The 25,077-nt window shown below is 34.1% G+C and overlaps 1 non-coding gene across 1 annotated transcript; it reads left to right on the top strand.

Annotated features, from left to right (window-relative positions):
- The first annotated feature begins 269 nt into the window (after positions 1-269).
- LOC141681235 (small nucleolar RNA R71) lies at positions 270-377 on the top strand. The gene has a single exon (XR_012558675.1). It is a non-coding gene; the product is annotated as a small nucleolar RNA R71 (small nucleolar RNA).
- Positions 378-25,077: the final 24,700 nt, after the last annotated feature.

Here is a 25,077-nt window from a genome sequence, read left to right as displayed (position 1 = left end):
TATGTGGAATAAAATGACTTGTGTTATTTTTTGGGTATTCATCTCTGAGACTATAACTTGTGGTGTGTGTGTTTATTTTGGGGTCACAGTGCAGAGTAGTTGATTGTTTATTAAGATTGAGTGTTATTAAGGGAAATGGAACTCGTGACAACCCGGATCCCCGACCCCGGATTTGGGGGTGTTACACTCCACCTGATGCTGCATCAAGCATGGGTCTAGATTGTGCTCCCAAGCCATTATAAAAGTAGTTGATAATCATCCAATCAGGCATCTCATGACGAGGACATTTTCTAAGAATCTCCTTATAACGATCTCAATCTTCACATAAAGACTCTCCTGATTGCTATGCAAATTGAGTAAGAGCGTTTCTGATTGCTGCTGTCTTTGCCATAGGGAAGAATTTAGTAAGAAACGTTTGAGCAAGATCTTCCGATTTGGTGATAGAGCCTGGTGGTAGAGAATGCAACCAACACTTGGCTTTATCCCTCAGAGAGAATGGGAAAATCCTTAGCTTTATAGCATCTTCAGAAACATTGTTGAATTTTAAAGTATCACAAATCTCGATGAAATCTCTAATATGCATGTTGGGATCTTCCATTGGAGAACCCCCAAACTGGACTGAGTTCTACACCATCTGAATCGTGCTAGCCTTAATTTCAAAATTATTAGCCGCGATGGCTGGTCTGACAATGCTAAAATGAATATCATTGATCTTCGGTTGAGAGTAATCCATCAAAGCTTTCAGATTTGCATATGGTTCTCCCATTGTAATGATCGCTTCTTCTTCTACTTTCTCCTCAACAAGAACTTCTTCTACTACTTCCTCCGCTTTATCCAGTATTCTCTTGCGAGATCGAGAACGCGTTAGCATACACGATCTCTAGAGTACCTGAAAAAGCAACAAGAAAACAAGTAAAATATCTGAGTCAGTGAATATTAACGACCACTGATGTCAAGCACATAAACTAAAAATTAACACCGAGTCCCCGGTAGCGGCGCCAAAAACTTGTTAGGACGAAAACACGCACTAAAATTTACATTCAAGTATACGCGTTCGTAAGTAATATAGAATTCTTTCTAGTTCATTCCCATAGAGACGTTTAGGTTAAATTCAATTTATGCACGTATGCAACAATGATATGGCTATCGTTCAATGCTAAGACAAATAACAAGTTGGGTTTTGATTATAACTAAGAAATTATACTAATTAATATTAACTAAGAGAATTAATTACTTATATGAGATAAACATGGGATTCTAACTTCATTCAAAGTCATTGTTCTTAACCTTAGCATGCAATGGTGATGACAACTAATCAGATAACACGAAACTAGTAAACGCCAACTTTCGTTGTACGAATACCCTACTACCAAATATCCACAAAAGAGATAGAAGCTGAATAGACACCAATTATGTTGAGACCTATATGTCTATAGAATTTGACAACATAAAGGTTTAATGCGCAAGTTATCTATCGTAATTACATAGGGCAAGTAAGATGGTTAAAATTACCTACGAATCATGCATAACAAATACATGAACCTATGCTAGCATGGCAAGTTCTAAACCCCTATATTCACTTTTGCTTCAATAGAGATTAGCACGCTATCTTATAAGTTCACGAATCATAAGACGAATAAGCACAACCAATATTATGATATCATACAATCACCACACACTAAGATATCGAAACATATTAACTATTGAAATCCATTAGTAAATCCGTTAGAACCCCATGATAATGATTAGTTCATAACCGAACTCATCATCACTGTGGGTTCCAATGAAAGTATGGTACAATAAACTAGGTCTTTATAAACTGAATAATAAACAAGAGTACGATCATAAGAGTATAAAGTTCAACAAATAAGAAAACTAGCATCCAAGATTACAACTTAAACAAAGAATCACAAGAATAAACTAGATCCTCTTCACCTTCGTTGGATTGTGCTATACAATCTTCTTACGTCTTCTCCTTGCTCCTTGTTATGTCTATCATGTGTATCCCGTCCTTTAAAATGTCTTATTTAGGCTTTATATAGGCTGTAGAATCATCATGGGCCTCCAACAGTCAAAATCATACAAGAATCAGAAAACTACAGAATCCACCTAGCGCGGCCGCGCGCTACCCCAGCGCGACCGTGCTGTACTTCTGTCCAACCGGCGCGGCCACGCGCTAACACAGCGCGGGCGCACTAAGCTTCTGGAAATAATCATGACTTTTATTTTATTGGATGGTTTTTTGATGGGAATCAACAAGCAATCATCCGAGGCACCTTCCTAACATTAATTTAGCACCAAAATAATGCTAAATCTCCTCATTCCTTCATCTAAGCCCTGAAATGCAAAATACTACAAAAACACATCAAATACACAAACAACTTGAGTACAAAACACCAATTCGAGCCTTTATAAAGAGTTCTAAGCGGATATAAATACCACTTAACACTAGGTTGTTAAGATCATCTGTCCAAGCTCAAAAAGGCAAATTCAAGGAAACTGAACAGCAAGTTGATGTTGGAAGGGAGAGGCTAATAAAAAGTAGTTGAGTGACCTAGTCTAAGCAGAGAATTTGATGAATTGCTAAAGGCTCTCAGGTATTCTCTAAACAACAACTTCTTCGCATACAAAAAGGCCTTGGACAAGAAAAAATTTATAAGGGTGATCTTGGTGACAAGGGAAAACTTTCAGGAGAAAAGGATTGTTACCAATATAAATGACTCTGGTGTGGATAGGTGTATACATGTGTCCCTTAATTATCTCATAATAAGAAGGGCATCTGATTTGGACATTCTAATTAACAAATTTGACAGAGTGATTCATGAAGACTTCCTCTTGCTAAATGAATTAAAGAAGGCTGAAGTAGCTGCTTTTCCAGAAGCATATCTACAACCAAGCAAGGAAGTGGCATACATCTGTCCAGCCACCAAATATTGCAAACATTTCCAAATTCCTAAGCAATGTGTCATGGCAAACAAGAAGCTAATAATGACTTCGGAGACAGACTTGAAGACAAAGCAGTACAGGATTGTTAAAGATGAAGACATGTTCAAGTTGTTGGGGAGATATCTAAAATATGCTGAAACTAATTTGCCCAAAACTCAAATCAATACTAATGGTGACTTGGATGATGATGAGCAGAAGAAAGGTGATAAAAAACCTTCTAGCTCAAATCCAAGTCAACCTTCAAAGGCAACTGGCAGCAAGACAAAAGACAGTAAGAGAGAAGACAAGAAAAGGGGAGATGAAAGAAGAAGAAAGAAGAAGAAAGAAGAAAGACGATGGTGAAGGCTCAAAGAAAAATTTCCAATCAATCAAAATCCAACATGCTTAAACCTCTAAACCTACAAGCTCAAACATTCAACTACCCTTGACTATCTAAGCCTAAGCTTTTGTATAAAAAAACTGCAAACACTCTACTTAAAATACAAATCACCTATATCCAAACCACTCTAAAGAAAATCTCAAACCTACCTTCATTTAAGCCACCTATCAAAACTCATTTCAAAACTGTTGGGAGAAAACCAAAGAAGCTGCAAGTTGAAGAAAGGGCTATCTGGAATTTCTTTGATCAAATTGATTTTCTACCATTAAACCGGTGCATCACAGATGATGACTACTTTCAACAATTAACTGAAGAAATGGTCAAATTTTGGGTTGTATCATTGAGGGAAGTCAGAATTTGTTATCAAGATGGTTCCTACACCTCACTTGGCAGGGATTTAATGGACAGACTTTCAACCACAGAAATCAAGAGGGTGATTAGTTTGATGAAGGATAAGGACGCTAGTACAAGAGCATGGAGGGTTATATTATGTGTATGGATGAAAGTAAGAGATGAAGGAATAGCAAAACCAAAGGCTGAAAAGGAAGAAAGGGATAGGAAGTATGCAGAAGAAATTGCCATGTTTGAACAAAGATTAAATGAGCTCAAGGCAAAGGGGATGAGTAGAATTTCAAAGGATGGACATTTTTTGAATATCAAGATTGGAAGTTACTCAAGATTCAGAGTGAATTACCTCAATGGATACAACCTGGATGATTGGCTTAAACCGGTAGAAGCCTTGAGAGGGACTCAAATTATTGAAGAACTCAATGTACTTATAAGTCTCAAAGATCTCATCCGGAAAGAACCGGGATATGCGGATTTAACCCAGTTCTTGTTATATTGAACCAATATAATTGCTCATTAAATAAATGTTGAAAATTATCAAATATGTAAATCTTTGTGCATTTTATTGTCTCATTGTAAATTAGGGTAAATCTTGTTACCAGGCATGAATTTGTGATAAACAATCTTCTTACAAATTGGGGAAGATTGTTGTGCAAGAAATGCATGTACTATAACAAGACTAGGTCAGATTGACAACCCTAAGATTTAGTTGTATGATAGTCTAAATATGTATTTTTTATTATATTACTTGAGTCTGTAAAAATGTTAAAGATCATACTGGAGTATTTTTTTGTAAACAATCTCAAGCCTAAGTATAAACTTTGAAGAAGATCAACAAGATCATGCCTCATAGAAAAGGTGAAGAATCTTGGAGTTGAATAAATCTGTTTTAGGAAAAATGTTCTAAGTCAAGATATCTATAAGTCACAGATCAAGTCAAATAGAGAAGTCATTTGAGAACTCCAGAATGACTTATCGAGAAGTCCAAATTGGATTATAGAGAAGTCCTAGAGATATCGACAAGTCAAATGAAGATATGAAGATTGGAGATATCGAAAAGTCATTTTGCATATAGAGAACTCAGAGATATCGATAAGTCAAAATGAAGATATGAAGATTGGAGATGTCGACAAGTCAATTTTCTCATTAGAGATCTCAGAGATATTGACAAGTCATTTCTACATACAGAGTTTTGGAGACCTCGACAAGACAAGTTCACTTATAAAGAACCCAGAGACCTCGACAAGTCAAAGTCACTTATAAAGAACTAAGAGATCTCGATAAGCCATTATACTTATCGAGATGTCAGTTCTCTATATAACAAACCGGAGATCTCGATATGAACCTCAAGTACAGAATACAGACAAGTTAAATACTCAAGATTATCAATCAACAAACGATCTAATCACTTAGACTGAAAATTCTACAAAAGAAGCTTAAAGAGTGCAAGATCATGGGCCAAGATTAATTGACAAAGGAAACTCACAGACCTACACGATTTGCAAAGATTCACTAAGACAGAATTGGAAAGCTTTAGAGATAACTTAAAGTAGGGTTTAGTACATCTTATTTTTAGTGTTTGTGCCCTAGAGACAACACTATGATGTTTTAGTTTAAGACATTTGGATTATTAATATTTATGTTTTATCGATTATTCTTTTTATAATTTATTAATTCTTAATTTACTATGATATACATGTTAGATTAATAAATGTCCTTGGAATATGATATGAATTCTATACCTCTAAGTACGTGACTTGGAAATGAGATTATTAGAATAGTATCAATATTCCTAAAGGTCCATAATCAAGTATATTATTAAGGGACAATAATAATGCATTAAGACTAGTGTGTTTATTGACTGATGATCACATCCCATTGATCATAGGTATAGTGATACTAAAGTCAAAAACACAGGCAGATGTAAATGTACAAGGTGCTGGACAGACCCGATGTGAGATTCTACATGTCTGTTTTATCATAAGTAATTCTCACAGTGATAATGATGTAATGGTCCTTAGACCTGACGTCATTATTTTTCTATACGAGAATTAATATACATTGATTCCATTAAAAGTTATCCTTGACCGGGTAATGATAAAAGTGGACATTAGGTATATTATGAATCGTATGAGAAATATGAATGATCTAGATGGGATTTAACCCTCCTATTTTAGGAGTGATATTATTGGCCTCTTGTGTGAGCTAGACTATGAAATGCATGGCCACACTCAAATGTTGATTTCATATGACAGTCTACTCATTGATCAAGGAAACTTGGATTAAACTATTATGAGGATGACACATTGCATGCCTCTAGTTTAATCTATAATATTTGGTTAAAGGGATTATATTACATTGTACATTATTCACGAAATGTTTAATCAATCACCGATTCAATTATTATTACTTGGGTAGAAATGACGCATTACTAGATGTCGCTCATTGTTTACGATTTTAAATTATATTTAAAATTTGTTGCCAATGTAATAATAACCTATAGGGTCACACAGAAAGAATGCTTGACGGATTATTTAATTTAAATTGGATTTAAATTATATTAAAGTAATTCGAATTATTTATAATATTAATTAAATATGACTTAATTAATTAGATAAATATTGATATTCAAATTTCCTAATATTAATTATGAATATCAGTTTTTAAATAATTAAGTGTGACTTAATTATTATACAAATAGGAATTTCGAATTAATAATAACTCCTAATTAGTTAAGAGTTGTAATTATTTTTCTACTCTTTATATAATATCTCTTGTGTGGCTTATTTTGAGTACAAAACTTTTACTAAAACCCTAGCCATCAAGAGAGAAGATGGAGAGATCAAGAAGAAATGAGTTTGTGCTAGTACACATCCAATCCTCGAGTTCAAGCATTCGTGTGGATAACGATATAGCGTAGATCGCGAAAGCGAGATGTGTGATGATTGAACAATCTTTGGATCTCCATTATTCAACCAATTTGTAAAGCTTCATAAGGTAAACAATCTGATCTACGAATTAACTATCTTTTTTTCGCATGGATCCTGCGGTGGGTTTCGAAAATTCTAGTTTTTTATGTTTTTAATTACTGTTTCCGTTGCGTTTATGTGCTCTAAATCCTTCAATGACATCAGAGCTACTTGCGAAAAGTGTTTAATTCATTTATGTGTTTACTGGTTTTATGATGATAACATGTATACAATATTCCATGACTGTTATGTATGCAATTTTGTATATTTTACATGTTGTTATGTTTATATATCGGTATGTATGTATAGTTTTGAATATATGATATTCATGAGTGTTGTATAATCATATGATGATTACATAATCTGTATATATATTGATATAAACATGAATAATGTTTGTTCTTATTATATGAATTATATTCGATACGATTCTGAATCAGATGCAGCGGATTTGCTGAAATATGGGCCTAGTGTCCGATTTTGGCGAACGAATATGCTATTTCATATGGAATTGAGCATCTGAACGAAACTGATAGACAAAGCTATCAAAGACTGATCTATAAGGCGTTTAACGTCATTTAGGCCCTGAAATCTGCGATTTAATGTCATCAGATTTAATTTCGAATTTTCTGATTTTTTCCATATCTGATTTTTATGATTAGATCATGATGGGTATGATATGTTAAGATCTTATTATTTGTTTTAACATGCTCTTATGTGTTAATTGAGCATGGTGGATGGTTATGGATTATGACCTTAGGTTAATGGTTTTTAAAATATGGTTTGCATGTCGTTCGATCTTGTAATTATTAAATCTCGAATATAACTCGAGTTCTTATTGTAAGTATATTAGATTAGTTTTTATTTTTCATTCGTGTAATGTACATGAAGACATGAAGATTAAGGAAAGGTAATCTCACATGGAGACCATCCAGGGAAGCAATACAAGAAAGAAGACATGTAATAATTAGCCTGTATTTATTTTCCACCTTAGATTGACCTAGATCTTTGTCATTAGCTTTATAAAGATCATATAGGATGAAGCCATAACCAACCACGTTTAATTTATTGCACTTTACATATATATATGTGCATATGATGAATGTATGTGTAGAGTAGTTTATAAAGCTGCATGCTTAATTATATTAAGGATGTATGTATTAGATATGACACCCATGCCATACTTTCTAAAGAAGATAAAATCTGTAACGACTCAAGATTTTAAAATGAACAAACGATTATGAGATTCTCGTGTTTATGAAACACGGAATAAAATATAAATTTTCTTTGTTTCTAACATAGGGAGATTTTGTCAAAAGCGAGTTCATTGAACTTGTAAGGTTGTGGGTTTTAAGCGAGACCGTTGTGACTCCCTCACTACATGGAAATCAAACAATTGACGAATATTGATTTGAAGTATTTTATTGAAGAAAAAATTGGGAATCTCTTTATGATGGGATCATGATCGTTTTAAAATTAACAAAACCCTAAAGTTAATATTAAGTTGATCAGATGCCTTCCAATAATTGCTTTAACCCCTAGATTGATAAGTAGTGGGTTCCCCAAAGCGAAGTACTCCCATCTATCATAGGAAATGTGTTGAAGTATATTGATACTTTTTGACTACTGGGTTTGACTTAACTAAGTTACCATAATAAGATTGTAAACTTAGAGGCATAGAGTTTGGCGAGATTTATTAGATAAATATGAACAAATATTATTCCACCAAGCTATCCAAGAGTTATATAGTTGATATAATTGATAAATGTTGTCTACCTAAATAATCATGTTTTAGAAGAAAAGGCAAAGTTGACCTAACGTATGGTGAAATATGGATCTTGGCTCACTAGAAAGGATATAAAAGATATTCTTTCCGAATTAATAGTTAGGGCTATTGATTTTATAAAAATAGTGGGAGATATATATTGTGAATATATATATATATATGAATAATTACTTGAACATAATTTAATGATCATTTGTAGACTAATTTATTCTATGCACTTTATTATTGTAGATATCAAATGACTAATAACACAAATAACTTCTCTATGTAATAGTCCTTGAGAAGGACAAGATGACATGAAATAATTTCCTCAATTGATATGGGAACTTGAGGATTGTCCTCAGGTTCAAGGATGTCACTCAAATGCCTCCCTTATTTTTTCTAGCTAAGAATGAAACATGTGCTGAACAAAATACTTACCAGAAGCAAATTGATTATGCAACTGATATTTCATGTCTCGTACTTGTAATTATGAGTGTTGAGCTTTAGAAGCAACAAGAGCATAATGATGCTTATGATATGATTGAGCACCTTTAATTGAAGGATATGCTCGTCAGAAAGATTTGACAATAATAAGGCACCATAATTTTGTATTAACGGGAGAATGATATCTGGTTGGAACGCATGTTCTAAAGATGATAGGTATATGTACCTTGATATTTTGGGTTTCAAGAATGGTCTAGAGACTCAATTTATTTGATCAAATAATCTTTGAACAACTTGTATTCTCAATTTGTTAAGAATAAAAGAAATGAGATAGACTGAACACTCACTGAGTTGTTAGGCATGTTTAGAACAGCTGAAAATAACACGGTAAAGGCATAAATTACGTCCATATTGATGGTGTACATATGGAATGCAAATGGGAAAGAAAAGTGAACAGGCAAGGTGAAGTTTTGATCTTATTCTATGCCAAACCAAAGTCCAATCCCAAAAGGCTTTTGAAGCCTGATAGTGGTGTTGCTAAAGGAGATGATTGTCACTTATGTGGAAATAACTGGATGATTGGAAGTTAAATTATCGAGCTTGTTTGGAAGATCTAAAGAAGAAGACCAGAAATGGTCAAGCTTCAGGTATCGAGTAGGAATTGGAGCAAAAGTTGTTGCTCTAGTTGAAGGAACTCGATACCTAATTTTTCCCACAAGGCGAGATTGAGAACTTGATAAATTGTTATTACGTGCCTGCCTTTAGTGGATACATTAAATCAATTTCTTGTCAGTATAAGAAATGTTTTCATTTTAATTAAATAAATAATAGTTGTTTATTCTATTTTAATGATAAGGCTTATAATGTTGCACAATTAGTTAACAATTTATATGTTCTAAGATGACTCAAATCAAACATTACCTCTATCATTGTCGTTAAGCCATATTAATGAGAAACGCATTTCTGAGTTACATATAGATGGATACTTGGATAAGTTTGATTTTAAATCATACAGAAGATGTGAACTTTGTCTCATTGGAAAAATGACTAAAGCTTCTTTTACCTGATCAGGTGAAAGGGCACCGAACGATTAGGACTTATACATAATGATGTATGTGGTTGAATGCGTATGATGGCAAAGGGTGGCTTATACTACTTCATAACATTTACTGATGATTTCAGTAGATATGGATATGTGGTTCTTATGAAGAATAAATCCGATTCTTTTGAAATGTTCAAAGAATATAAGGCCGAAGTAGAAAAGCAAACAAGGGAAAAGTATAAAGTTTTAAGATTAGATCGTAGAGGAGAATACTTAAGCCTCAAATTCAAGAGTTTCTTGAAAGAGTGTGATATTGTATCACAACTTACTCCTTCTGAAACTCCTCAATGGAATAGAGATTCTAAGAGGAGAAATCATACCTTGTTGGACATAGTGCGATCGATGATGAGTCAAGAGGATCTTCTATTCACTTTCTGGTGTTATGCTCTAGAAACGGCTGCATATACACTTAACCAAGTTCCGACTAAAGCGGTTCAAAATACTGCATATGAGATATATATTGATAAATGTCATAGCATATCTTTATGAATATTTGGGGATGTGAAGCGTTTGTAAAATATTTAGCCTCTGACAAGCTTGGATCAAAATTAGATAAATGCTATTTTGTGGGATACCCAAGCGAGACTAGGGTATAGTTTTTATAATCCTTCTGAGAACAAAGTCTTTGTTGCTCGGGGCGCTTATTTCTTGAGGGAGAGCTACTTACTAAGAAAATCAGTGGAAGGACAATACATCTCAATGAAGATCGAGAACCACATGATAACATTGAACCAGAGTTAGAATAAGACCTGGATGTACATTAAAATGTTAAAAGTAATCTTGTTCAGGAAACACAGGTTGTTTGTAGATCTAGTAGTATTCACCATGAGCCCAGGAGAAATTATGATATTCTTTTGACTCAAGGTGGTGATGTGATGCTTACGGATAATGATAAGCCTCTCACCTACCAAGATGCTATGAACAGTCCAAACTCCGAGAGATGGCTCGAGGCCATAAAATCCGAGATGGAATCCATGTATCAAATAAAGTATTGAATTTAGTTGATCCACTCGAAGGGGTAAAAATCTATAGGGTGCAAGTGGGTTTTCAAGAAGAAAACTGACATGGATGGTAAAGTACAGACCTATAAGACGCGACTAGTTACAAAAGGTTTCAAACAAATTTATGGTATAGATTATGATGAGACTTTTTCACCAGTTACTGTGGTCAAGTTCATCGGGATTTTACTAGCAATAGCTGCTTACTTTGACTATGAGATTTGGCAAATGGATGTCAAAACCACTTTCTTATATGGGAGCCTTGCAGAGGATGCATATATGATACAAGCTGAGGGTTTTGTCGATCTAAAGTTTGCTAAGGTAGTTTGTAACTTACTTCTATCTATTTATAGATTGAAGCAAGCCTCAAGGAGAATGAATATTCATTTTGATAAAATGGTCAAAGAGTTTGGCTTTATTCAAAATGAAGATAAACCATGTGTTTGCAAGAAGGTTAGTGGGAGCCATGTGACATTCCTAGTATTATATGTAGATGACATATAACAGATATGGAATGACATACTTTCTCTACAGGCTATTAAGACTTGGTTGAGAAATAGTTTCTCGATGAAAGACTTAGGCGATGCTACCTATATATTAGGGATCAAGATCTATAGAGATAGATTGAAGAGATTAATCGATCTAGTCGGAGTACATTCATTGATAAAGTATTACATCATTTTATGATGCAAGAGACAAAGAAAGAATATGTTTTGATGTCTCATGGGATAGTGATCTCAAAAGATAATTTCCCCCTAAATCATTAGATGATAAGGGCCGTTTGAGAAAGTTTCAGATGAGTCAGCAATTGGATCTATAATATATACAATGATATGTATATATCCTGATGTTTCGTATACTTTGAGCATGACGGTCAGAATCAGTCTAATCCAGGCGAGGGTCACTGGATAGTTTTCAAGAATATTCTTAAGTACTTAAAGAGGACTAAAGATTTATTTTTGGTGTATGTAGAAGATAGGGAACTGGTTATAAAGGGTTACACCGACACTAGTTTCTGAACCTAATTTTTGGACAGACAAGGATGATTACGTGTTTATGTCTGTTTTGTGTTTTGTCTAAATATAAGTGATGTTAGCTGAAATAGTTCACAGCAAGAACATTGATGATTCTATAAAGGAAGCCGAATATATTGATATTTTTAAAACAACCAAGGAGACTGTTTAGGCATGTCCTTAGGCGATATCACCTTATTAATGAGATTAATGATCAAGGAGATATAAATGTAAAGTGTATAGTAATGATAATGTTGCAGACCCACTAACTAAGGTTTTGTCCCAGCAGAAGCACGACGGTCATACTAGTTCCATGAGTATTAAATATATGGGTGATTGGCTCTAGTGCAAGTGGGAGATTGTTAGTGTTTCTTCCCTAGAGACAACACTATGATGTTTTAGTTTAAGACATTTGGATTATTAATATTTATGTTATATTAATTAAATTTTTTATAATTTATTAATTCTTAATTTACTGTGATATAAATGTTAGATTAATAAATGTCCTTGAAATATGATATGAATTCTATACCTCTAAGTACATGACTTAGAAATGAGATTATTAGAATAGTATCAATATTCCTAAAGGTCCCTAGTCAAGTATTATTATTAAGGGATAATAATAATGCATTAAGACTGGTGTGTTTATTGACTGATGATCACATCTCATTGATCATAGGTATAGTGATACTAAAGTCAAAAATACAGGTAGATATAAATGTATATGGTGCTGGACAGACCCGATGTGAGATTCCACATGTCTGTTGTGTCATAAGTAATTTTCACAGTGATAATAATGTAATGGTCCCTAGACCTGAAGTCATTATATTTCTATACGAGAATTAATATACATTGATTCCATTAAAAGTTATCATTGATCGTGTAATGATAAAAGTGGACATTGGGTATATTATGCATCATATGAGAAATATGAATGATCTAGATGGGATTTAACCCTCCTATTTTAGGAGTGATATTATTGGCCTCTTGTGTGAGCTAGACTATGAAATGCATGGCCACACTCAAATGTTGATTTCATATGATAGTCTACTCGTTGATCAAAGAAACTTGGATTAAACTGTGATGAGGATGACACATTACATGCCTCTAGTTTAATCTATAATATTTGGTTAAAGGGTATTACATTGTACATTATTCACGAAAGGTTTAATCGATCACCGATTCAATTATTATTAATTTGGGTAGCAATGATGTATTACTAGATGTCGCTCATTATTTATGATTTTAAATTATATTTAAAATTCACTGCCAACGTAATAATAACCTATAGGGTCACACACAAAGAATACTTGAAGGATTATTTAATTTAAATTATATTAAAGTAATTCAAATTATTTATAATATTAATTAAGTATGACTTAATTAATTAGATAAATATTGATATTCAAATTTACTAATATTAATTATGAAATTCAGTTTTAAGATAATTAAGTGTGACTTAATTATTATACTAATAGTTATAATTCTTTTTCTACTCTTTATATAATATCTCTTGTGTGGCTGATTTTGAGTGCAAGACTTTTAGTAAAACCCTAGCCACCAAGAGAGAAGATGGAGAGATCAAGAATAAACGAGTTTGTGCTAGTACACATCGAATCCTTGAGTTCAAGCATTCGTGTGGATACCGATAGAGCGTAGATCGCGAGAGCAGGATGTATGATGATTGAACAATCTTTGGATCTCCATTATTAAACCAATTTGTAAAGCTTCTTAAGTAAATAATATGATCTACGAATTAAATATATGTTTTTCGCATGGATCCTGCGGTGGGTTTCAAAAATTATGGTTTTTCACGTTTTTAATTACTATTTCCGTTGTGTTTATGTGCTCGAAACCCTTCACTTATTGCATGCTTTGTAAACATGTGTTTACTAATCTATAAAATAAACACTGGTCCTTTATTTTAGTTATAACAAACAAATCTTGATTTTCTTGTAACTCTCACAAGAAAGAAGCTGAGTTCTTTACTTACAAAGAACCCAGGATTGTAGCAAGACATACATAATTCTAATAGAAAGTTAAGTGAATTTTGAATATACTGTGTTTATTGTGCATGCTTTGTTTATTCTGTTAAACACAATATCTCTACAAATTAGACAGCTTTGTTCACCAATCCAAATAATTGTAAAAAGACTTAAAAATATCCAAAACACATTCACCCCCCCCCCCCCGTGTTGTATTCATTATCCAACAGGATCCTCCTCAGAGTCTGAACTAATATACTGGGGCTCCACCGATCCCGGTAGTAAACTATCCTTGGTAGAATCAAGAGGGCTAGCAGAAGGAGTCGAATCAACATCAATACCACTATCAGGGTCCTGAGATAAAACATAAAACATCAATCAAGAAACAACATTAGGGTTAAATTAAACCTTCAACTGACTCGATGCCCTAACTCTAATTACTATCTTGACCTATTCACTTACTTAGACTATATCTAATAGTCTAACTCAACTCTATATGAGTCGAACACCCACGTACTATTTAATCACCCATAATACCCTTTATCCTAACTTGTCTCAGGGACTAAATCATGTAGTATGATACCAACTTGTGACGCCCTCAAACTCGGGGTTAGGAATGAGGATCCACAACACTATTAGACTAATATAATATAGCAGCATAAATATTATAAACCCCAAAACTATTAGGATATAAACAGGATAGAGTATGAGACATGTTGGTGAGACTGCGTAGTTGTATGAACACTTACGTGATAACTCAACACGAGAACAACACTAGAACATGATAGGTTAATAATACTACGTCTACACAAGAAATCAGAAGAAATGAAGATAAGACAAATACAATGAATCAAAAGATTAGAAGAAGGCTTGAAGTCTGTTTACAAGTCACTGAAAGAAGTTCATTCTTATGATCATGCCTCAGTGAAGAATAAAGATTAAAGACTTTCAGGGTTTCGGAAATGTTGAAGATTCAGTGTACAAGTGTCACCAGAAGATTTCAGTGTATTGGCATTAATTGAAGATAGACAGTGTTCGAAGTATAAGAATCTGAAGAATTGAAGACATGGTATAGACAAAGGTTAAAGAAGACAACTGCAGTCTTGAAGTTATACTCACTGACAGGAGTTCATTTATATGTTCAAGTGTTGGTGAAGAACAATGAATGAAGTATTCAAGATTGTAGTAGCAATGAAGACATTGTCTAAAGTACCATAAAGGATTCCAGTGAAAGTACATTTGTTTATTGACAGTCAGTGTCTGAAGCGATAAAGTTGTTGTAAGCTTAATAATGTAATCAAGGCTATAATACGAAGACCTGAATCGGGGTTAGTCGTCTGTGAACCGGACCAGTTGCACTAGGAGTCAACAACTCGTGAAAGGAATATGGGTATTATTTTTAAAAGAATTGTTAAGTTGAGGAACGTACTTGGATTGAAGGTTTATCTGTTAAAGTACGAGAAGAGGTGCGCAGGGTATACAGCTACATGGCTCAAGGGATTGGCGAAGTTCAAAGTTTATCTGTTAACTTAAATAAATTTATTTAATGGACTTTAATATAATTTATTTAATAAACTTAAAATGATTTATCTTATAAACTTTAAACAAGTTTATTTTATAAATCTAAATTAGTTTATTTATATAAGTTATATTTAAATTTATTATATAAATTAATTTAATTATAATATAAACTTAAAAGAAAAGAGAAAGAAAACAAAAAAAAGAGAAAAAGAAAAAAAAGAGAAAAAGAAAACAAAAACAAAAGAGAAAACAAAAAAAAGAGGAAAAATAAAAAGAAATAAACAAACAAACGAAATGTAGTTTGTTTGTTTTGGTGGTTAAGTACAAAATGTACTAGTAGCCCCTGTGGTCACCACAGGGGAGTTAAAATAACCAAAATCAAATGTAGTAGTACTAGTACTACTAGTCGCCATAGACCTCCCTCCTCCTGTACTAGGAGTCGCCACACACATGCATGCAAATATAAGCTAAGGCAATGCACTCCCTGTACTCCTTGGTCGCCACAGAAACCTCAGTCACAACTTTATTGAGTTATCAATTGAATTATATGGTAAACAATTGGCCACGTATTTCAATAGATATAAAGTCTACACTACAATAACAGAAGCAGTCAAGCAATTAGAATTGTTCTGTTCATCTTCTCTCCCAAAGAGCTGGTGAAAAAGAGAAGCAAAGAAAAACAGAAGAGATACACACTCAGATCTATACCCATTATTCTTCTCACTGGAGTAACGTTATAATACCCGATTTAATTCTTGTATAATTCATAGGGGCATTATAATCGTTACCTGGTAATTAAATCCTTAAACAAATAAAGCAAGATCATTGTATATGATTTAATTTGTTGATCTTTGTAGAAGCTAGAAACTTTGTTGTTCTTAGATTGTAGCCGGTTAATTTATTTACCGAAGTGTAGCAACACCCCTCGAGAAATTATATATGAATATATACTTCCCCGAATTTCGTGTATTTCTCGTTTTATAGTTCCAAACACTATTCACCTCAAGAACACGAAACCATTAACCGAGCACTAAATCTTATATCCGCTAAAGATTTGAAAGAATTATTAATTTAGTGATTATCATATTCAACCCCCCCCTTCTACGATAATTCAGGACCTAACAATTGGTATCAGAGCCTACTGATTAATATACAAATCAGGATCCTCAAATTAATTTATATTATTAATTTTTCATTTACTTAAATTTATTTTGTAAATTTGATTTAGCAAATTTGTTATATAAATTTAATTTAAATAAGTTTATTTTATGAACTTAATTTAATTAAATTTATCTTATAAATTTAACTAAATTAATTTATCACTTAAATTTTAGTGAATAAAAATTTATAATTTAATTAGTTTTTGATTTGATTATTTAGCTACCAATTTTTAGACTCTTTGATTCCTTCACTTGAATTAGCAGTTCAGAATTGGCACCTTCAGTTTACTTGTAGAATAGTACAAGGCACATGGAGTCGCCACAGAGCTGTTATTTTGGTTAAGGCAAAGTCGGCTGCCCTGGTCTCCACAGAGGCTTGTACAGGTGATACACAGTAGTCGCCATAGACGTAGAAGTTCTCTAAGGTAGAAACTTCTCTCTGGTTGCAATAGAGATTACTCAGGCTACTAGGAAGCCTATGTGGTCGCCACAGGGGAGTTAGAAGAATTGTTCGTCTTGAGTCGCCATATAGTTATTTGTAGCCCTTTAATTATTTATTTCTGATTTATTTATTTTTTCAGAAAATTCAAAATTCTTAAATTTAAATTTTTCTTAAATAATAATTTACGTTCTATTTAATTTTTAAGAAAATTCAAAATTCTTGAAAAATAAATTTTTCGTAAATATTTATTTTTGATTAATTTACATCTAAGAAAATTAAAAATTCTAAAAATTTAAATTTCTCTTAAATATTAAATTAAGGGTACTAAAAGGATTGGTAGACTTAGGATTCCTCCGGGCTTTTAAAGTGGATTTTAATCTTTTAAATAAAACGAAGACCATGTGCTATTCAGACGGAAAATTTTCGAACACGGAAATTAAAGATTAATAGTTTTCTTACTCCAATGGAACTGATTTCAAGACCTACAGATAAAAATTGTGGAACTTCCTCAAAGGCTTACTCCATAAGATACAACTGGGTTTTCTGACGCAGGAAAGAAATGAAATTTCTACGGGTACAATTTTTCTCGAAGATTTTAAGACAACTCTATGATTCCAGATTATACAGTCATATAGTGGTTTGTACCATTGCTACATTAATCCTGGAATCAATGAGATCATATAGGCAGGAATTGAGGACGTTAGAGAGAATAGTGGGGACATAGAAATATCTCAGTTATAGATATTAAAGTTGGAACCTCGGGACAGAATGTAAGAGTTACTGATAGCTGAATCAAAGGAAGCTCAGGTAGAATTACTTGAGGGACTGGACGTCAGGGCATTATTTTACATGTCCGGGAAGTTTAGTCGTATCAGATTCACAAGGAGTACTTAAGTTATATCCAAGGATCAAGCCTATCTAGTCCGAAGCAGAGACTCTTACAGATTCAGTTCAAGAGGTGGTTACAAGACTGAGATTGGGACATAAACAAGATTTGATAATTACAGTTCTGACAAGCTATATGTAACAAGTAACTATAAGGGGTTTTGCTACAACAGAATAAGAAGCTTGACATATAAGGATGAGTAGGGATTCGGTTGAAGAGTTGTGACAAATGTGGAATGTTTTCTTAGGGAAGCAGCCAGTCAAAACTTATAGTACACGGGAAAGAGTTGTGATGGATCAGATGATGAGAAGGAAGATCATGAATATCTTGCTTTCATAAAAATCTCTGAAGATGGTCCAACTCACATATCTCAGGTTTCAAATTCTTGAACCACTGCAATATTTTGCTCTCAATATTCAATGCATGATAAGATCATAGTGTTTAAATGTTTAACACTCGCACAAGCATGATAGCATCACACATAGATAATGCTAAACTAGTTCACTAGATTATTATTCTAGTAACTAGGATTGATGTTTAACTTATGCATGTTACTTTAGGTGATCTTAAATATGTGTTTGAATATTTGTTGAACATGATTAATTGCTTTAGTGAGATATATGTTTTCCAGCAATTAAGACCTTTGTTTATGCTTATCTCCTGTATTCTATTACATTGTGATTTATTCATTTGATCTGAATTGTTTGTTAAGATGTATTAGTTTATAATTGGATTGAGATAGATAGATGAGATACATCAATAGGATTGGACTAGATAGAATTAGTGATTTATTTGTAAATTCTGTTTGCTCCATATCATGCCTATCTTGCTTAATTCTTATGCGTAATGTTTCTGAATGAATGCCATGTATTCTCAACACAATGCTTGTTTATTTCTATTCCATGGATGCATCTCTTAGTACTTGCATTAATTGTAAAAAAGAATGTTTTAGTGTTAGATATATTTGATAATGTCATGGCTAATATGTTTTATGTTTAGCTTTCAGATCTTACGTGAACAGGATAAATCAGTACTTAACTGTTGATCAGTACTTATACTGGAAGTCAGGACTTAAGGATATCAGTACTTATATTATCAGGAGATAATCATCAGAAGATAGATATCAGAACTTAAGTGCTGAAGGACAATCAGATAAGGACAGTAGCTGATTAAAGGAGAGAAGATCAAGATAAACATAAGAAGAGATATGCATGAAGAAGGAATTCCGTGAAGAATAGAATACTTGGAAGAAAAGATATCCGATTGATATATTTTAGGAAGCAGAATTATATTCAATATCAATTAGCGATTATCTTGTAACTGTGTAGTATATAAACACAGACATAGGGTTTACACTAGATGTGTTATCATTATTAGAAAAGATTATTCATTGTAACCCTTGCAGCTCTCGTGATATTTGTTCATCACTGAGAGGTAACAGTTCCATACTGTAACAGAGTTTATTGTTTGAATAAAGTTTGTTTTCTGTTACTTAAGTTCTTAAAGTTCGATTTGAGTGTACTATACACTGTATTCACCCCCTCTACAGTGTGTGTGTGACCTAACAATTGGTATCAGAGCCTATATGTTAACATACATACAGTTAAAGATCCAAACACAATCATGTCGGACACAGAAACTCCAACTAAGCCTACCACAACTGAGGAACCACCAAAGACACAAATTCAGAGTCGGTATGAGACCATCAGAGTCCCCATACTGAGACCATCTGAATATCCCATATGGAAGGTAAGGATGACCATGTTCCTGGAAGCAACAGATCCAGAATACCTGGATAGAATCAAGGAAGGTCCTCACAAACCAACCAAACTAGCTGTTGCAGTTGCAGGTGAAGCAGCAAAGACTGTACCAAAGGAGAAGAGTGATTATACTGTTGAGGACATATCATCAATTGCTAAGGATGCTAAGGTACGACACTTACTGCATAGTGCCATTGATAATGTAATGTCAAACAGGGTAATCAACTGCAAGACTGCTAAGGAGATATGGGATGCTCTGGAAACAAGTGTTAGGGAACTGACATAATTAAGAAAAACAGGAAGACAATACTCACTCAAGAGTATGAACACTTTGACTCAAAGACTAATGAGTCATTGAATGATTTATATGATATATTTTTCAAACTTTTGAATGATTTGTCATTGGTTGATAAAGAGTATGATCTTGAAGATTCAAACCTTAAGTTCCTGTTAGCTCTTTCTGAATGCTGGGATTTGAAGGCAACGACAATAAGAGACAACTACAATCTTGATGAAACAACTCTTGACGAAATCTATGGAATGCTCAAGACTCATGAGCTGGAGATGGAACAAAGAAGCAAGAGGAAAGGAGGAAAGTCAAGGACAGTTGCTCTTAAGGCTGAAGAAGAATTCCCCAAAGCAGCTTCCTCAAAGAAAGATAAGGGTAAAGCTCTTTTCATAAAGTCTGATACTGAGTCATCAAGTTCTGAGAGTGATGATGACTCAGATTCTGAAAGCTTGCCTAAGACTGATGCTGATGAGGAGATGATGAAGCTGTGTGCTCTTATGGTGAAAAGAATCATAAAGATTGCATACAGGAAGTTCAGGAAGGGAAAGAAGTTTTCCAGGAAAAGCATGAGTTCTGATAAGAAGAACTTCAGAAGATCTAAAGGCAGAGGAGGAAAGTCTGACAGAGGAGATTACACCAATGTTAAATGCTATATCTGTGGTGAGAAAGGCCACATATCTCCTGACTGCAAGAAGGTAAAGGGTGACAAAGGCAAGGCTCTTGTCACAAAGCAGAAAAGCTGGACAGACACCTCAGACTCTGAAAGTGAGGAGAACTATGCATTGATGGCAAATGCTGATAAAGAAAGTGATGAGAGCAGTTCTGAAGCTGCTGAAACAAAGGTACCTCAGACTACTTATGCTTTTCATACTGATGATATTAATGAGTTGAGAAGATATCTTAAAACCATGTTTGTTAGCTATAGAGATCAAACTTTAACATGTGAAAGATTAACTTCTGAAAATCTTGCATTTAAGAAAAGGAATGATTTCTTAGAAAAAGAGTTAGTCATGTTCCACCAAACTCAGAAGGATAGAGATGATGCTTTTTATGTTAGGAATGAAGTGCTAAAATTAAATGAATCTCTAAAAACTGAGTTAGAAAAGGAAAGAGAGATTATCAGGACTTGGACTAACTCTGGCAAAACAACTCAAAATTTGCTAAGTAGTGGAAACTGGAAAGAGGGCTTAGGTTATGGAGAAAATAAGAATGATAAAGGAACTGAAGAAATTAAGCCCGTTGTTAAGCAAAAACCAAAGTTTAAACCTGTTAAGTTTGTAACTGTAAAGTCTGAAAATGAGAAATCAGAAGTTAAAGAGGAATTAACTTCTGACAAACTAAAACAGGGAAAGACAGCTGAAGTGAACATAGGCTTAATGACAAAGAAGCAGCTTAAGCATAAGCTGAAAGATGTCAAGAATGCAAACAAGGTAAAATCATCTAGGAAAAATAGGAATGGAAAGGAAGGTGTGAATAAAAGCAATGATTATAAACCTGTTCCTGATGCTCCTAGGAAAACATGTCATAACTGTGGAAGTTCTAACCATCTGGCTTCTTTTTGTAGGAAGAATAAGAATATTAACTCCTTACCTTCAAAATCAGGAGTTAAGAGTCAGTCTGTTAGATACAAACCACAAAATCCTTGTTTTCATTGTGGTAGTTTATGGCATTCCATTTATACTTGTAAGGAATATCATAGTTTGTACTATGATTATTATCAAATAAAACCTTCTTTTAAGAAAGTTTCCATTGTTCCTTCTAGTGTAAATTCTGATTCAAAGTCTGATAGTGTAAGTTCTGATAAGAAAAATGTTAACATAAACTCTGATGCTAAATCCGCTGCAAATGTTAACAAACTTAATAAGTCCAAAGGATCCAAGCAAGTCTGGGTCCTTAAAACTAATAATTAGTGGTCTTTGTAATTGCAGGGCAACAGGAAAAATATTCTAGTTCTGGACAGTGGATGTTCAGGACATATGACTGGAAATAAGGCCCTGCTATCAGACTTTGTGGAGAAAGCTGGCCCAAGTGTTTCTTATGGAGATGGCAACATTGGAAAAACATTGGGATATGGCAATATCAATCTTGGAAATGTCATAATTAAACAAGTAGCTCTGGTCTCAGGACTTAAACACAACCTACTGAGTATAAGTCAAATCTGTGACAGAGGTTATCATGTTGATTTCTTTGAAGAACATTGTGAAATTGTGAGTAAATCTAAAGGCAAAGTTGTTCTGAAAGGATACAGATGTGGTAACATTTATGAAGCTAAGCTTTCAACAAGTACTGATGGTTCTGCAATCTGTCTGTTAAGTAGAGCATCAATTGAAGAAAGCTGGAATTGGCATAAGAAACTCTCTCATTTAAATTTCAACAATATAAATGAACTGGTCAAGAAAGATCTTGTGAGAGGATTGCCAAACACAGTATTTGCTCCTGATGGTCTTTGTGATTCATGTCAGAAAGCCAAACAAAGAAAATCTTCATTTAAGAGCAAGACTGAATCATCAATTCTTGAGCCTTATCATCTTATACATGTTGATCTATTTGGTCCAGTAAATGTCATGTCTATTGCAAAGAAGAAGTATGCGTTGGTCATAGTGGATGAGTTCACCAGATACACATGGGTGTATTTCTTGCACACAAAAAGTGAAACTGCATCTATCTTGATTGATCATGTCAAACAGCTGGATAAAATGGTCAAAGATTCTGTGAAAATTTTAAGGAGTGATAATGGCACTGAGTTCAAGAATTTGATAATGGAAGAGTTCTGCAAAAGCCATGGAATAAAGCAGGAATTTTCTGCTCCTGGAACTCCACAGCAAAATGGAGTTGTTGAAAGGAAGAATAGAACTCTCATTGAAGCTGCACGTACAATGCTTGAAGAAGCAAAGCTTCCAACCTATTTCTGGGCTGAAGCTGTGCAGACTGCTTATTTTACTCAAAATGCAACACTCATTAACAAGCATGGAAAAACACCATATGAGATGGTGAAGAAAAAAAAGCCAAATTTGAAATATTTTCATGTATTTGGATGCAAGTGTTTTGTTCTCAAGACTCATCCTGAACAGCTATCAAAGTTTGATCTAAAAGCTGATGAAGGAATCTTTGTTGGATATCCACTTTCCACAAAAGCCTTCAGAGTCTATAATTTGAGAACAAAAGTGGTCATGGAATCCATCAATGTCTCTTTTGATGACAAGAAGATCACTGGTCTTAAAGATTTCATTGAACATGATCAGCTGAGATTTGAAAATGAAGACTCATATTCTGATACTGAAAATCCTGACAGTCTAAGTCCTGATACTGCAAACTCTGGTGGATTAAACTCTGATGTTATTGAAACTGTGGTGACTACGTTAAAGGAAGATGCACCTATGTAGGGGGATCATACTCAAGATCCTACCACATCTCAAGAAACATCAGAACATGCATCTGGCTCTTCAAGTTCTGATTCGTCAAGTTCTGATAAGCCAAGTTCTGATAGTGCTGAAAATTTAAATACTGAAGAATCCAACTCAGAGAGCATAGTTTCAGGGGGAGCATCAGAAAATGAAAATGAAGATAGCATGGATCATGGGGGAGCATCCAGTTCTAGAGAAAACCTTCCATCTGCAAGGAAGTGGACAAAATCACATACACCTGATTTGATAATTGGAAATCCTGATGCAGGTGTCAGAACTAGAACAGGTACTTCAAATGAGTGTCTTTACAATTCTTTTCTCTCTCAGACTGAGCCAAAGAAAGTGGAAGAAGCTCTTCAAGATGCTGATTGGGTGCAAGCAATGCAGGAAGAGTTGAATGAATTTGAAAGAAACAAAGTCTGGACCCTAGTGCCAAGACCAAAGAATAGATCTGTTGTTGGTACAAAGTGGGTATTCAGAAACAAAACTAACAGTGATGGCATAATTACAAGGAATAAGGCAAGGCTGGTTGCAAAAGGATATTCTCAATATGAGGGAATTGATTATGATGAAACATTTGCACCAGTTGCTAGGTTAGAAGCCATAAGGATATTTTTGGCTTATGCTGCTCACAAAAAGTTTACTGTCTTTCAAATGGATGTGAAAAGTGCTTTTCTCAATGGAGAATTGGAAGAAGAGGTATATGTTGAACAACCTCCAGGTTTTGTAGATACCAAACATCCAGATTATGTCTACAGGCTTGATAAAGCACTTTATGGACTTAAGCAAGCTCCTAGAGCATGGTATGAGACTTTAGCTCAGTTTCTTCTGGAAAGTGGATTCAACAGAGGGACAGTAGACAAAACACTGTTCTACCTCAACCATGGAAAGGACTTACTTCTGGTCCAGATTTATGTTGATGATATCATTTTTGGATCTACAAATGACAAACTTTGCAAGAAGTTTGCCAAACTAATGCAGTCAAGATATCAGATGAGTATGATGGGGGAACTAAGCTATTTTCTGGGCCTTCAAGTCAAGCAGAATGAGGAAGGCACTTTTATTTGTCAAACCAAGTACACCAGAACCTTGCTAAAGAAATTTGGAATGCAAGATTGTTCAAGTGCATCCACTCCAATGGCCACTGCGACAAAACTGGATAAGGATACCGGTAAATCAGTAGATATTACTGACTACAGAGGTATGATTGGCTCTCTACTCTATCTAACTGCTAGTAGACCTGATATCATGTATGCTACCTGTCTTTATGCAAGATTTCAAGCAGATCCAAGAGAACCTCACTTAACAGCTGTAAAAAGAATTTTTAAGTATCTTAAAGGAACAGCTGCTCTGGGATTATGGTATCCTAGAGAATCAGATTTTAAACTAATAGGTTACTCAGATGCAGATTTTGCAGGTTGCAAAATTGACAGAAAAAGCACAAGTGGAAGCTGCCAATTTCTTGGAGGCAGATTGGTTTCTTGGTACAGCAAGAAACAAAAGTCAATTTCCACATCAACTGCAGAAGCAGAGTATATTGCTGCAGGAAGCTGTTGTGCACAGATTCTTTGGATGAAGAATCAGTTACTGGATTATGGGTTAACATAATTCAAAATCCCTATTTACTGTGATAATCAAAGTGCTATTGCTATGACAGGTAATC

The sequence above is a fragment of the Apium graveolens genome, chromosome 8 (genome assembly GCF_009905375.1).
Source record: "Apium graveolens cultivar Ventura chromosome 8, ASM990537v1, whole genome shotgun sequence".
In the NCBI taxonomy this organism is placed as follows: Eukaryota; Viridiplantae; Streptophyta; class Magnoliopsida; order Apiales; family Apiaceae; genus Apium; species Apium graveolens.
This window is presented reverse-complemented; position numbering and strand designations above follow the sequence as displayed.